The sequence below is a fragment of the Cornus florida genome, unplaced genomic scaffold (genome assembly GCF_030987335.1).
Source record: "Cornus florida cultivar Cherokee Brave unplaced genomic scaffold, ASM3098733v1 CherokeeBrave_3.0.0_Hap2_Chr02, whole genome shotgun sequence".
Taxonomy (NCBI): Eukaryota; Viridiplantae; Streptophyta; class Magnoliopsida; order Cornales; family Cornaceae; genus Cornus; species Cornus florida.
The window spans coordinates 43,044,730-43,057,410 of record NW_026775572.1 but is presented as its reverse complement, the minus strand read 5'-3'; the positions used below and the strand labels follow the sequence as shown (position 1 = coordinate 43,057,410).

General features: G+C 39.1%; 1 pseudogene; it reads right to left on the bottom strand.

The window, feature by feature from the left end:
- The window catches only part of LOC132296135 (putative pentatricopeptide repeat-containing protein At1g26500), a 50,703-nt pseudogene extending 39,174 nt beyond the window's left edge, over window positions 1-11,529 (bottom strand).
- Window positions 11,530-12,681: the final 1,152 nt, after the last annotated feature.

Sequence of the window (12,681 nt, the reverse complement as noted above, 5' to 3'; positions counted from 1 at the left end):
TTTCTTACTCTTGAAGGATAGAAAGTTGATTATCGATTTCCGACACCGTCTTACTAAAATGATGTAAATACGTCCTAGTAGGATAAGGATCTGAAAATGAAATTGGTATAAATGGAAAGATGACAAAAAATCCTTGATTTGAGCTCAAGAATGACCTTACAACTATAGGCCGTTGTTTCGACATACTCATTCAAACTACATCAAAATGACCCCAATGTCAAATTATTAGCTTCAATCCCTCTCTTATGCATTTCTTCGAACACCAAACGAGCTTGCTCGACCTTAATTTTTTACACATCCAATTGATCACAATTTGGTCGTCATAAGCTTCAATGCTTTGTTGAAAAGGGTCTCCATCATTTTCTCAAGCATCTCAATATCAACCCCGAACCCTTCATCAACCATCAAATTCCAAACTTTAGAAGCCCTCAATGAAATCACCCACTTCACAAAACCCAAAAATCAAGTACTTTTAAGTAACCCCACTTGGTTGAAACCATTCTTTCAACTTGGTAACTATGTGCTGAGTCTCAATAACAAGCTTAGACCCACACAGAGTCACAACCACCTTATTCAAAGTCTCTACACTAGAACAATAAACATAGTCATTCATGTGCTGAAAAAACTTGATAGAAATTGGCTCTAAGCATCCAAAAATTCTCAGAAGTGGGAGACAATTAGACCAACCACAAAACTAGGCTCCCACAACTCTCCATGTGGCATAAATCGATTGTTGCAAATTGTAATGTTTTCACTTGTCCCACATCGGGAAAACATAAGTGGGAGTTATTTGGAGAGGTGTATATAATGAGTTGAAGGCATATGGTATAACATACTTACCTGGACGAGATCTATGGGTGATTAATGAGGCCGATGGTCTAGGTTGGTCACCTCCATTGAACTCAGGAGGGGTGCCCACTGATTAAAACTGCATTCTTTCAATATGTCAACTGATTAAAAAGGAAGAGAAGGAAAAAATGTAAGATGTATGATTAGTTTGAGTTCATAGCCTAGGCATTTCGAGTCATTACGCCCTTAGGAGTGTCTTTACACTTAACGCCCTAAGACCATCTGGTTTGGGAGTCGTTGGCTCAACGCTTGTTACATGGGGTGATTAGAGAGCTTAATAAACTTGGACATTGCACATGGTCATACATATTAAAAAAAAAAAAATGACATCAATAAAAAAAAAAAGAAATGTTTGATTGAATAACAAGGTTCATTCAATGTCTTGATGATTGGTACTATATCTGTATGCTAGTTTGAGGGTAAGGCTATGCCGTTACTTTGATTTGCTATGATAGCAACACATTTTGATGCCGGTTCACTCAAAAAGGATGATAGAATTGATTCAATTTGCATGATTAACTTGCTTGATGTGTGGAGTACCACTTTTGCTTACATAATGTTGAAATGTTGAGAGTAGCTTAGAAATGGCAGAAATTTGCATACTTGAAGTAGTCTATTTTCAACACTTGTTTGATATGTGTCGTTGCTTCTCAAGTAAGAAAGAGCTGTTGATGTTTGTGGGTACCATTTCTGGAAACCCTCACGAGACTTCACTCGTTCACTAGGGGTAACCTAGGGGTTTAAAAGGCTTATTGCATATGCTAAATACAACCGTGATCCCTACGAAAGAGGTGTTATCTTTATTTGCTTCATTAGTTCATAGTTGTATATATGTTTGTTTCATTTTCATACTGTAGTTCATTGCTAGGGACTAGCAATATCTAAGTTTGGGGGCGTGATGAGTGCTTAAATGTTGCATATTTCAGCACCTAAACTAGGGTATTTTAGTCCTTATATCTATCTTATTTTCATATTTTAGTTTTAATATATATTTTTGTCATTTTCAGGTCAATAAAGTTCAAACGGACTAATTTTGGTTCATTAAAGCCTTTTTGGAGACAAGCAAAGACAATCGGAAAAAGCTTAGAAAATGGCAAAAAGAGGCCGCAGCCCATTATTCGTATAGTGCACTTATCCTTCAAAAGCGGTCAATTCTACCTTTTTTCAGGCCTTTGAGGATGTTCCCAACGATCAAGAAACAAACCGATTAAGGCTGGGGCCAAAATAGAGTTAAACGGAGCTTAAAAGAGATTTCTAGCACTGGGGGATCGATAGAGGATGGATCCCCCACTATTGGCAGAAAGGTGCAAAAAAATACCCCCTAAGGATCGATCCCCAAGGCTGGGGGATCGATCCCCCAGCCCCTGGCAGTATTGTGGGATTTAGCTTTTACTTGGCTACGGGATTTTCTTGTGAGGGCTTATTTGTGAACTATGGGCCTCCAATAATGTGAGTATTAAAGGAAAAACAAAGACCCATTGTAGAGGGAGTTTTTGATGATTTGATTATTAAGTTTTATTTTCTGTACCGTGATATTACGTTCTCTCTGGAAAAAGAAAAAGTTAGGGTTTCAAGAAGTTTTACAGACTCTCTGTCTACAATGGAAAGAAGAAGAAGAAGGAGCCAAAAGATGGAGATGGAGCTTGTTGACACCATGATCATGTCCTCCATGAGCTAGTTCTTCACTTAGGGCTTGGATGAGCCCTAAATTCATGTAACCTAAACTTTTGTATTTCTTTTCTTGGGGAATTAATATGTTGTAATTAACTGTATGGCTTTGTGATTTCTTTATATATACATGCTTGATTTGATAAATTTGGGCTTGTATTGATAAATTCTTCCATTAAAATCTCTAGTTGATTGTATGTCTATATATGATTAATTAGGTATTTTAGTCTTCATTAGATGATTGGAAATTAATTCTTCCATTGATTCGATATGAAAATTGCATATCTATGTGTGATTACTTTAGAATTATATTCTACACTAGATACTCCTTTTAGTTGTGTTTAGTGATGGCCATAGCATGATGCTTAGTTGATACAATTGTCAATTAATTTGATGGATAAAGGCTTAATCTTGATGGGTTATTCTACAAATTAGCTTATTGTCATTAGTTAACTATAGTAAAGTAGGCAATTTGTGCTTGATTATGTTAATCCATACTTCTAATTACAATTAGTATTATCTTCTTGAATGATGTGTGCTCTTATAGGATACATTTGTGAATGTGTATGGTGGGTTATGACGTAGTCTTGAATTGGTTCTACACTTTAGTTTAATTGTCATTAGGTCGACAATTCATTCTTGATGTTTATAATCTATGCTTACAATTGTGATTTGTGATGATAATGTGACCACATCTTTAATTACACTAATGAATTCCCCATTAATTGAAAGCATATGGTTAATTGCATGAGTTTAGTGGTGAATCCTAACCCTAAGACTCTCTTTCTATCTCTTTAATTCTTAGTTTAATTTAATTTAATTTACTAGCATTGCAATTTATTTAATCACTTCACCAAACTCTTTTTCTCTCAACTCTCTCTTTCTCTCTTTATCTCTTGTGCAATCTCATTAGCACTAAAATCAAGTTTAATTCCAACACGTGTTCAATCTCTTGGGACGATCTCTTATCACTTCATACTACGTAGTATAAGTGTCTAGTGGTTTATAAATGTAAACTATGATGCCCGCTTGATACCATTTCGAAAACCAAAGTGTTGTGCATTATTTTGTGCACACGCTCGGGTCGCATCATAATTTTGGTGCCGTTGCCGAGGATTGACGGTTTAGTTGGAATTGAATTAGGCATTAGGGCTAATTTGATTTTTTTCTTTAAATTACTATTTTCTTACAAATCCCTCTTGTTTAATTAGGTACTTGAAAGGAAGAGGAGCAATCATTGGGTCTTGGCACCATTGTGACGTTGTTGCTATAGACTTTCGTGAGCTTCCTTGAATTCCTTTTACTATAATTGTTTAATTCTCTACATGCTTGTGAGATAGTCCTTGTCAAGGCTATCACATTGTTTAAATTCTTGTCCAAGCATAAGCCCAAAAGGAGGCTATTACTTTCTTAATAGAAAGCATCAGCCCGTGTGGAGGCAATTTAATTTTGTGCATTGATATAACATGGGAGTATGGGAACATCGTATGTGGAGGTGGTGAATTGTTGTTGTGGTTTGTTGTTTCTAGGAGAATTCTTCCTATTCTTAACTATCCCACACTTAATGGGAAACTAATTCTAAGATCTAGGGCATATGGATAATCTAGGTGAGTATCACTCTCTTAATGGGCATCATCTTCAAGGTGTGCATCCACCCTTAAGAATTCCCCATCCTAATGTGTTTCCACAACCCAATCAAATGCAACAACATCCAATAATACAAATCCATCCTCAAGATCATGTAGTGTATCCCCCAAATCCTTAATTATCTCTTCGAGATCACTACACTCCCAATGAATACAATGCACCAACATGCATCCGGTTGCAAAACTTTCGGGTAACCCATTATGAAATCAAGCCCGCAACCATTCAAATGTGCCCCGTTTTCTATGGGGTGAACAATGAAGAACCACATAAACATTTGGATGAGTTTTTGGAAGTTTGTTCAACCGTAAAAATCACGGACCTTCTGGAAGAAGTCTTAAAAATGAAGCTTTTGTCTTTCACTCTTCGGGAAAAGGCTAAATATTGGTTCAATAACTTGAGGGTAAATTCAATCACATCTTGGACTCAACTGCAATGTGAATTCCTAAAATTTTTTTACCCCGCAAGTAGAACCGATGCTATGAGTATTTCTATCCGTGAATTCTCCCAAAAAGAGGGAGAACCTTTGCATGAAGCATGGGAGCGTTTAAACGATTTGCTAAGGAAGTGTCTACATCACGACATTCCAAAGTGGCAATTAGTTTGCTGCTTCTATGAAAGCTTATCCGATACCCAAAAAGATACGGTTGATGCTTCATGTGGAGGAGCCTATTTGGACAAAAATGAAGATGATGTGTGGCATCTTTTTGATCACATGAGCGAAAATTCAATGCATCGTTCTTTATCGTCTCGATTGGGCCAAAATTTGAATAGCAAAGGGAAGAAAACCTCCAATCTTTCTCAAGTAGAGAGTTCCATGGGAATTGCCGCCGAGGTAAAAAATTTGACTCAAAGGTTTGATAAATTCCTTTCAAGCCAAAACCCGACAATTCAAACATCCAATTTTTTCCATTCTCAAAGTGTGATGTGCATGACTTGCTTTAGTGATACTCACAATACTTCCAATTGTCCTCTTGGACAAAGTTTTTCGAGCAAGAACAAGTCAATGCCGCTTTCATTCATCAAGGGAGTAATCCAAATTCTGATTCCTACAATTCCGGATGGAGTGATCCTAGCTTTTCTTGGAGAAATGAAGGATCATTCCACCTCTTCATAAAAATTCTCAAGAAAAGTATGTGCCTCCCCACCTCCGAAATACAAACTCTTAAGCATACCTCTCTCCATCTTATCCTCCTCCAAATGTGAATCAATACTCCAATCCTCAATCTTCAAATCATCAATTTTACTCTCATCCACCTCAAGAGCCTCCTAGAAATCCCACTTTTGAGGGCAAGGTTTTAGAAGCTTTGGGTGCTCTTCGAAAGGAAAATCAAGTGTTTCATTCGTATTCCCAATCAATTGCAAAACTTGAAGCCCAAATAGGGTATATGGCTTAATCAATGAAAGGGAAATGACCTATTCAACCCAAGCTTAACCAAAAGGCATATTCCATTTCCACCTTGAGGAGTGGGAGAAAAATTGATAACAAAGTTGAGAGACCTAGTGAAGTAAGCGTTCCGATACAACCAAGTGTTAGCCCATTTACCATTCCCAATTCCATTCCTACTTCACTAGGGACAAATGGTCACATTAATGAGTAAATTCCATCATCATCATCTTCCTCCCATGTAGAGAAGCCTTATGAACCAAAAGCTCTATTTCCTCAAGCTTTAAACTCTACTCTATTTTCGAGGCAAGAAGGAAAAATCTATAACATGATGGAAGTTTTTAAACAAGTTAAAATCAACCTTCCTCTTCTTGATGTTATTCAACAAATTCCACCATATGCCAAGTTCTTGAAGGACTTGTGTACTCAAAAGAGGAAGAACAAGGGACCAAGCCCAAAGAAAGTGCTTCTCACGGAGCAAGTGAGCTCTATCATTAAGCTTAACACCCCACCTAAGTTCAAAGACCCTTACGCGCCAACCATCTCTTGTACCATAGGGAACCATGAGGTCAAAAGGGCTCTTCTTGACTTAAGGGCTAGTGTTAACGTTATTCTTTACTCCATGTATCTTCAATTAGGTTTGGGAAACCTTAAGCCAACTTCAGTAGTTATTCAAATCGCCGATAGGTCTACAAAACAACCAAAGGGAATTGTTGAGGACATCCTCATCAAAGTTGACAAATTCTATTTTTCGGTTGATTTTGTTGTGCTTGACACTGAGTCGGTTCCCAATCCTACCACTTACATTCCAATAATCTTAGGAAGACCATTCCTTGCCACTGCTAATGCGACAATCAATTTTAGGTCCGGCATTATGGACATCTCTTTTGGCAATATAATGGTTAAGCTTAATGTGTTCAACACGAACCAACATCCCATTGATGAAGGCGAGTGTTTTATGGTGAATGTCTTTGATGAACTTATTGAAGAAGCCATTCCTTCCATTCTTTCCAAAGATCCTTTTGAGGCATGCCTCTCTCACTTCAATATGGATGCATTTGACATTGAAAGCTCCATATATGAAGTGAATTCTCTAATGGATTCCGTGGCCATCTTAGACTTCCCGCTATGAAAAAATTCAAAAGAACCTCTTCCTCCAATCGCAAGTACTCTTTCTTATCAAGAAGCAGAAGAAGTGGCAAGTTCGCTAATGGCCATTCCAATTTATGAGGACATTCCTTGTAATATTGAGCATGAAGTCATTGCGGCAACCTTAGCAAATGAGAAGAGAGTGATCAATGTGGAAGTTGACAAAAAGGATAAAGAGATTGAGTTTCATAATAATCCAACTAAGTCTTTGAAATACATTACCTTGTCAAGTGCAAGGCCGCTCATTATGAACTTTATTTTCAAGACCGTGGATGAAAGGAAACTGACGACTTGTTTGTGGCCGCTCGATACACGCCAAAATTGATGTAGTGAATGTGCGGTTCAAGGAAAGCCTTTTGGGTCAAGTTTAAATTTATAAAAACCACTACCAACACTACTACTAATGTAGCAAGAGTGATTAGGGATCGTCCCAAGGGATTGTGGGGATTGAGCAATGTCGGAGTTGATTGTGGAATCGCTATTAGGGTTAGTAGGTCGAGTGATCAAATAATTGATTGGTTGGTTGATTAGATTAGAGAGCAACTAAATTAGACTAAGTGATTGAATGTAATGGAGAGTAAGTAAGAGAGAGAAGAGTCTTGGGGTTTAGAGATCACCACCAAGTAATGCATTTCTATATTATTGACAAGTGATTAATGAGGGCAATTAGAGTGTTGTAATATTGGTGTGTGTATTTGGTTGATTCAACAAGCAAGGATGACTATTTAAGCATGTATTGTCTAAACGTCATGTGAAAGGCACAATATATCTAAGTAATGAAGCATATATTGTCTAAAAAACATATGAAAGGCACAATAAATCAAAACAAGTCATTAATCCTTTCATTAGGCTCACAATCCAAGTACAACACAAGATTAGAGACATATACTACTTGTATTCAAAAGCTTGGAACATCAAACAACAAGCATGGATTGTCCTCACACTACAACTACACTATATCTAAACTACTAGTATGAAAGTAAACTACGGAAGAGGCACAATCCATCAAGGAATAAGTATGAACCATCAAGAGAATCATAATAGCATTCCTTTAAGCACTATGTTTTGACAATCTCTAAATCCATGGCATCAATACACATAGACATGCATCAACAACACAAAATCTAGAGACAATAACATGAACATCAATTTTAGCATACATAGACATATGAATAGAATGAAATGATCAATTGGAAGCATTAAACCACACAAATCATTGATTAAACAAGATCTATATATATCAATGTGTCAAAACATTAATTACAACCCTAATCCCTCAATAATACACAAGATTAAGATATAGAAAGCATGCTTGGGGCTAACTCTAGCCCCAAGAGGATGTCTAGCCACTCATGGTGAGGATGCTCCAACCCTCAAGGGCTAACTCCATGGAAGAGGTTTGGTCCTTGTTGATGAAGATCTCCAATGGTGTCTCTAGCCTTCTTCTCCAAGCTTCCTTAGAGATGGTAAAAAAAATTCAAGTCTTGGTCTCTATCTCCTCTATGTGTCTCTATTTATCCCTTCACTAAAATGCAATCCTTATCCTTATATAGGTAGGTTAAAATCACTCCCCAAATGAGCTAGGGTCGTGCACACAATATTCTCTAATGATTGGATAAAGGACAACTTTCAATGAGCTGGAATTTTAACTTTTTGCACTTGGAGGAAGTTCGATCGATCGAACCTTGGACTTGGATCGATCGAATTGGCTGAGATCGATCAAACTGAGGCTGGATCAATCCAACTGGCTGAGCTTTTTTGGGAAAAAGATAAATCTGAGATATTTTGGGAGATATTTTTGGAAAAAGGACAAAGGTGGTTAGTGGGTGGACAACTATGGATAAGATCAATCATTTGGATAATGACAAAGGTGTTCGATCAATCGAAGAATGATGTTGGATCGATTGAACTTTTGGACTTAAGTGCTTTGGGTCAAGGTTTAGATCTATCTTGAAGTGCTGAGATCGATCTATGTTCGATCAATCGAACCTTGGACTTGGATCAATTGAACTTGCTGCTTTACTTCATTTTGCTTCTTTCTTCCTCTACTTTGCTCATTTGTTTGTTTAATCTCAGAATTGCATCAATTAAGCTCTTATTTGGCTGAGTTAGCTTATTTTCGGGATAAGTGCCTGAAAATGAAAATAATACGAAATCAATCTAAAACGGTAAAGTAAGATAGATAAAGTTACTAGAATGCCTAAGCTTAAGGGGTTTAAATACGCACTTTTCAGTGCTTATCACACCCCCAAACTTAAATATTGCTAGTCCCTAGCAATGAACTAGGAAGTAAAGGAATGAAATGAACAACTATACAAGTATGAATCTAGAAAACAATAAATGGATAATGCCACTTTCGTAGGGAACACGATTACATTTAGCATATGCAACAAGCCTTTTAAACCCCTAGGTTACCCCTAGTGGACGAGTGAAGTCTCGTGAGGGTTTCCAGAAATGCTATCCACAAACATTAAGCTCATTTTTTCAAAAGAGGTACCAATATTACAAACAAGCATTGGGAGAAAACTACCTCAAGTATGCAATTTTTCAACCCTTTCCAAGCAATCCCCCAAAATCTCAACATCAAGCAAGCAAGTATGGTCCTTCACACATCAAGAAAATGATTATGCAAATCAAAACAACTCTTGAGTGGACCGGCATCAATGTGTTGCTATCTTAGCCAACTAAAGAATTAATCACATCCTTACCCTCAAATTAGCATACAAATCTAGTACCAATCATCAAGACAAAAAGTGGACCTTTTATTAAAGCTTTATTGTTCTAGGCGTGCTTATTCTTTTCACTCAAATTTTTTTTTTTAGAGGATCAAAGATGGAAGCATAGTGTAATGTATTGATCTATTAAGCTTTCTAGCGATTCATGAGATTGAGCATTAGGTCAGTGACTCCCAAACCAGATGGCTTTAGGGCACTAGGTGTTCAAATACCCCTACGAACTTACAAGCTCAAATCAAGACAACAACCATCTAATCATTTCCCACTTCTCACCTTTTGGGAGAAGTCCTCACTTTTTATTGCTTTTACTTTTTTTTTTTTGTTTTTTTTATTAAACAAATTCAATTATTAACCTAGAGTTTGGGCCCTCCACCTTTCGGCGCGAGAAGTTCAGTGCTTGATGAGGCTAGAATCCCGGCTACTTAGTGAAAAGGGGTTGTTATCCACCTTTATCAAGAATGAAAGTTTTCAATGCACTACTAGCCCAATTGGGATATAGCCAATTCAATAATCAACAAAGCGTATACCCCACAAATGAATGCTAGTGTGCGCTTGTGCTAGTGTAGAATCCTAGAATGAATCTCAAAACAATCACAAAATCAGGATGATGTAGACCACAAGTGCAAGCAAGATATCAATCCTTCAAAAAATTTACTCCTAAATGGCATTCATAAGGCATACAAGGAGTATTGGACTCTCAAGTCAAGCAATTTTTAAATTTTAAGCAATATAGTCCTCAAAAGATTAAAATCATAGCTAGGTATGGACCAATCATAGAAATATCCCTCAAATACACGAGTCATGCTAAAAGTTTGAATTTAAAAATATCACTGTAGAGCACCATTCCCCCCAAACTTAAATGGCACAATGTCCTCAATGTGCAAGAGAATAAAAGAAAGAGTATACCAGTGCAACTAAACAAGAATGATCGGGACTGAAGTATCCGAAGTGGGTGGCTTGGCCCCCCCAAACTTGGGATGAACTGTGGTCCTGAAAATTGGCACTTGGATAAACTTATCAGATAACAAAATGGGATAATCAGTGTACAGTGAACATGTAAGTGTAAATGGGATAAACAGATAACGAAATTAGAGAGGTATAAGGGTGGTCCTAAAAATTGGGTAGCACTCTCTCACTGAAGTCACTGTGATGCACCTGATGGAGTCAAACATACAGATATGAGAATACAATCATATGATATCCATAGCAAAAATAGATATATAAAATAGAGAAAGTGCAGTTACAACAAAAATATCAAAGCCGACAGACCGGCTGTAAAAATAATACAGTGACAATAATAAAGTATCAAAAGGAGAGAGGGGTCATAAGATAGAAAGGAGTGGGAGCTCAGGAAGATGAGGTAGGACGGGCAGGTCTGGCGCTGCGGATGACTCGGGATAGATCTCTGAACATAGCTGTGACATCCGTGCAGAAGGTAGCGAACTCCGCTCTGTGGGCAGTGAGGTCAGCTCTGATGGCAACAACAGCGTCCTCGAGCGTCTGCAGACGCACTCTAAAGCCGGGAGTCAAGTTTGGTATGGATGAGTCAGAAGACAGCTCCTGGGTTTGCTCCTGCTCGTGGATAGGTGACCCGGCTGGAGAATGCTGAGCTGCATCATCCGCTGAGTGCTCTAAGTCAATGTCTATATTAATGTCATCATGCTCGGCAGCTGGATCGACTGGTGCATCGTCTGCTGCGGGAGCTGCTGTTGCTGGCTCTGTTGGTGTCGGGGCTGCCTGTGCTGCCGCCTCCTCCTCTAACTCCAGCTCTGCAGCCGCCAGTAAGGCATGGATCTGCAGGCGAGTGATAATAGCTTTGTAGCTCTTGTCCCAGTCCTTCTTGCGGAAGTGACAGGAACCTCTCTCGGGATCCTCCTGCGGGTGGATGGGATAGCGCTTGTCAATGAGAATCTGGGTGATGAGGTGGCTGAATGGAAGAGATTTGGCCCTTTCGGGCGCCTTCTTGTTGACGTATTCATCGTAGAGCTTCCTCATCATGCTTCAGATAAGTGCAGGAATAGATACCCAGTGGTCGGTATAGAAGGCGTACAGGGCTGCTAAATAGTCGCCCCGTCTCTGAATCTTGTGTCCCGCCATGTATATGTTTCGGTAGAGCACCGAATCTGTAAACCACAATCATCCAGCAAGAATGTCTGGGTGGCGAAGTTCTCGCCACCTGCATGGTGACCTATGAGAAAAATCGCCATATCGGCGTAAGAAGGCTTGTGGAGCCTGGGATAGGTCTCCTGAAGCTCTGGCATGCACCGATGTGGACAGCGAGTCGAACGGGCCAGAGTATCCACTGTAATGGTGATCTTATGGCCATCGATAGAGGTGATGAGCTCGGTTGTAGTGCGCGGCGATGGTCGGAGGTTCTGGTAGAACAACTGTACCAGTCGCGGGTAGATCAGCTCTGTGACTGGGGCAAGAATAGCTGAGAGGCCCCGTTGAATGATGTCCTGATAGACAGATCAAGTCAGCACTGATCTGGAGAAGAATGCGGTGTAGAATACTGACTCATGCTCGATAGTTATGTGTGCATATCTAGGCGCGAGCCTATCGCGCTATAGATGAGCTGGCTGAACAGGTGGAGCTGGCTGCTCAGCGCCTCTATGCGGTGGAGATGGTGATGGAGTGAATGCTGGATGAGCTGGCGACTGGGGTGGAGTAGGGTGTAATGGCTCCTCTATATGAGAGGGTTGCGCAATCTCCCCAGTCTGCTGTCGAACTCTCCTCTGTGTGTGGTCGGGACTAGGATCACGGACATGAGATGGACTGGCCCCGTCGTCAAGTCTGCGTCTGGTGCTGTAATGGTGTCTACGCGCTACAGTCTTAACGCGAGCCATAGTTTGCAAATAGAAATTGAAAAGTTAGTGCCTGCACATATAGAATATAAAGCACAATATAGAAACATGTATGTCATGTAAGATAGACAAAACAAAATATTGCATGATCCTATGCAAGTGGCAGAATATAAATTATGCTAAACAATGTGAGTATAAAATGCATCCAATGTGGAATATCACAGGCATTGGGCATATATAAGGTAGCATGAACATAAGATAAGATGAATGGAGTGTGCATATGAGATCTGTGAAATTCGATTGATCAGAAAAAGAAATAAGATCGATCACAAAAGTTGGATCGATCGAAGGTTGAGTTGGATCGATCACAAATATTCGATCGATCATAAATTTATTCGATCGATCGAACAGTGCGACGATGAAACCTAACAGTCACATATCTGTG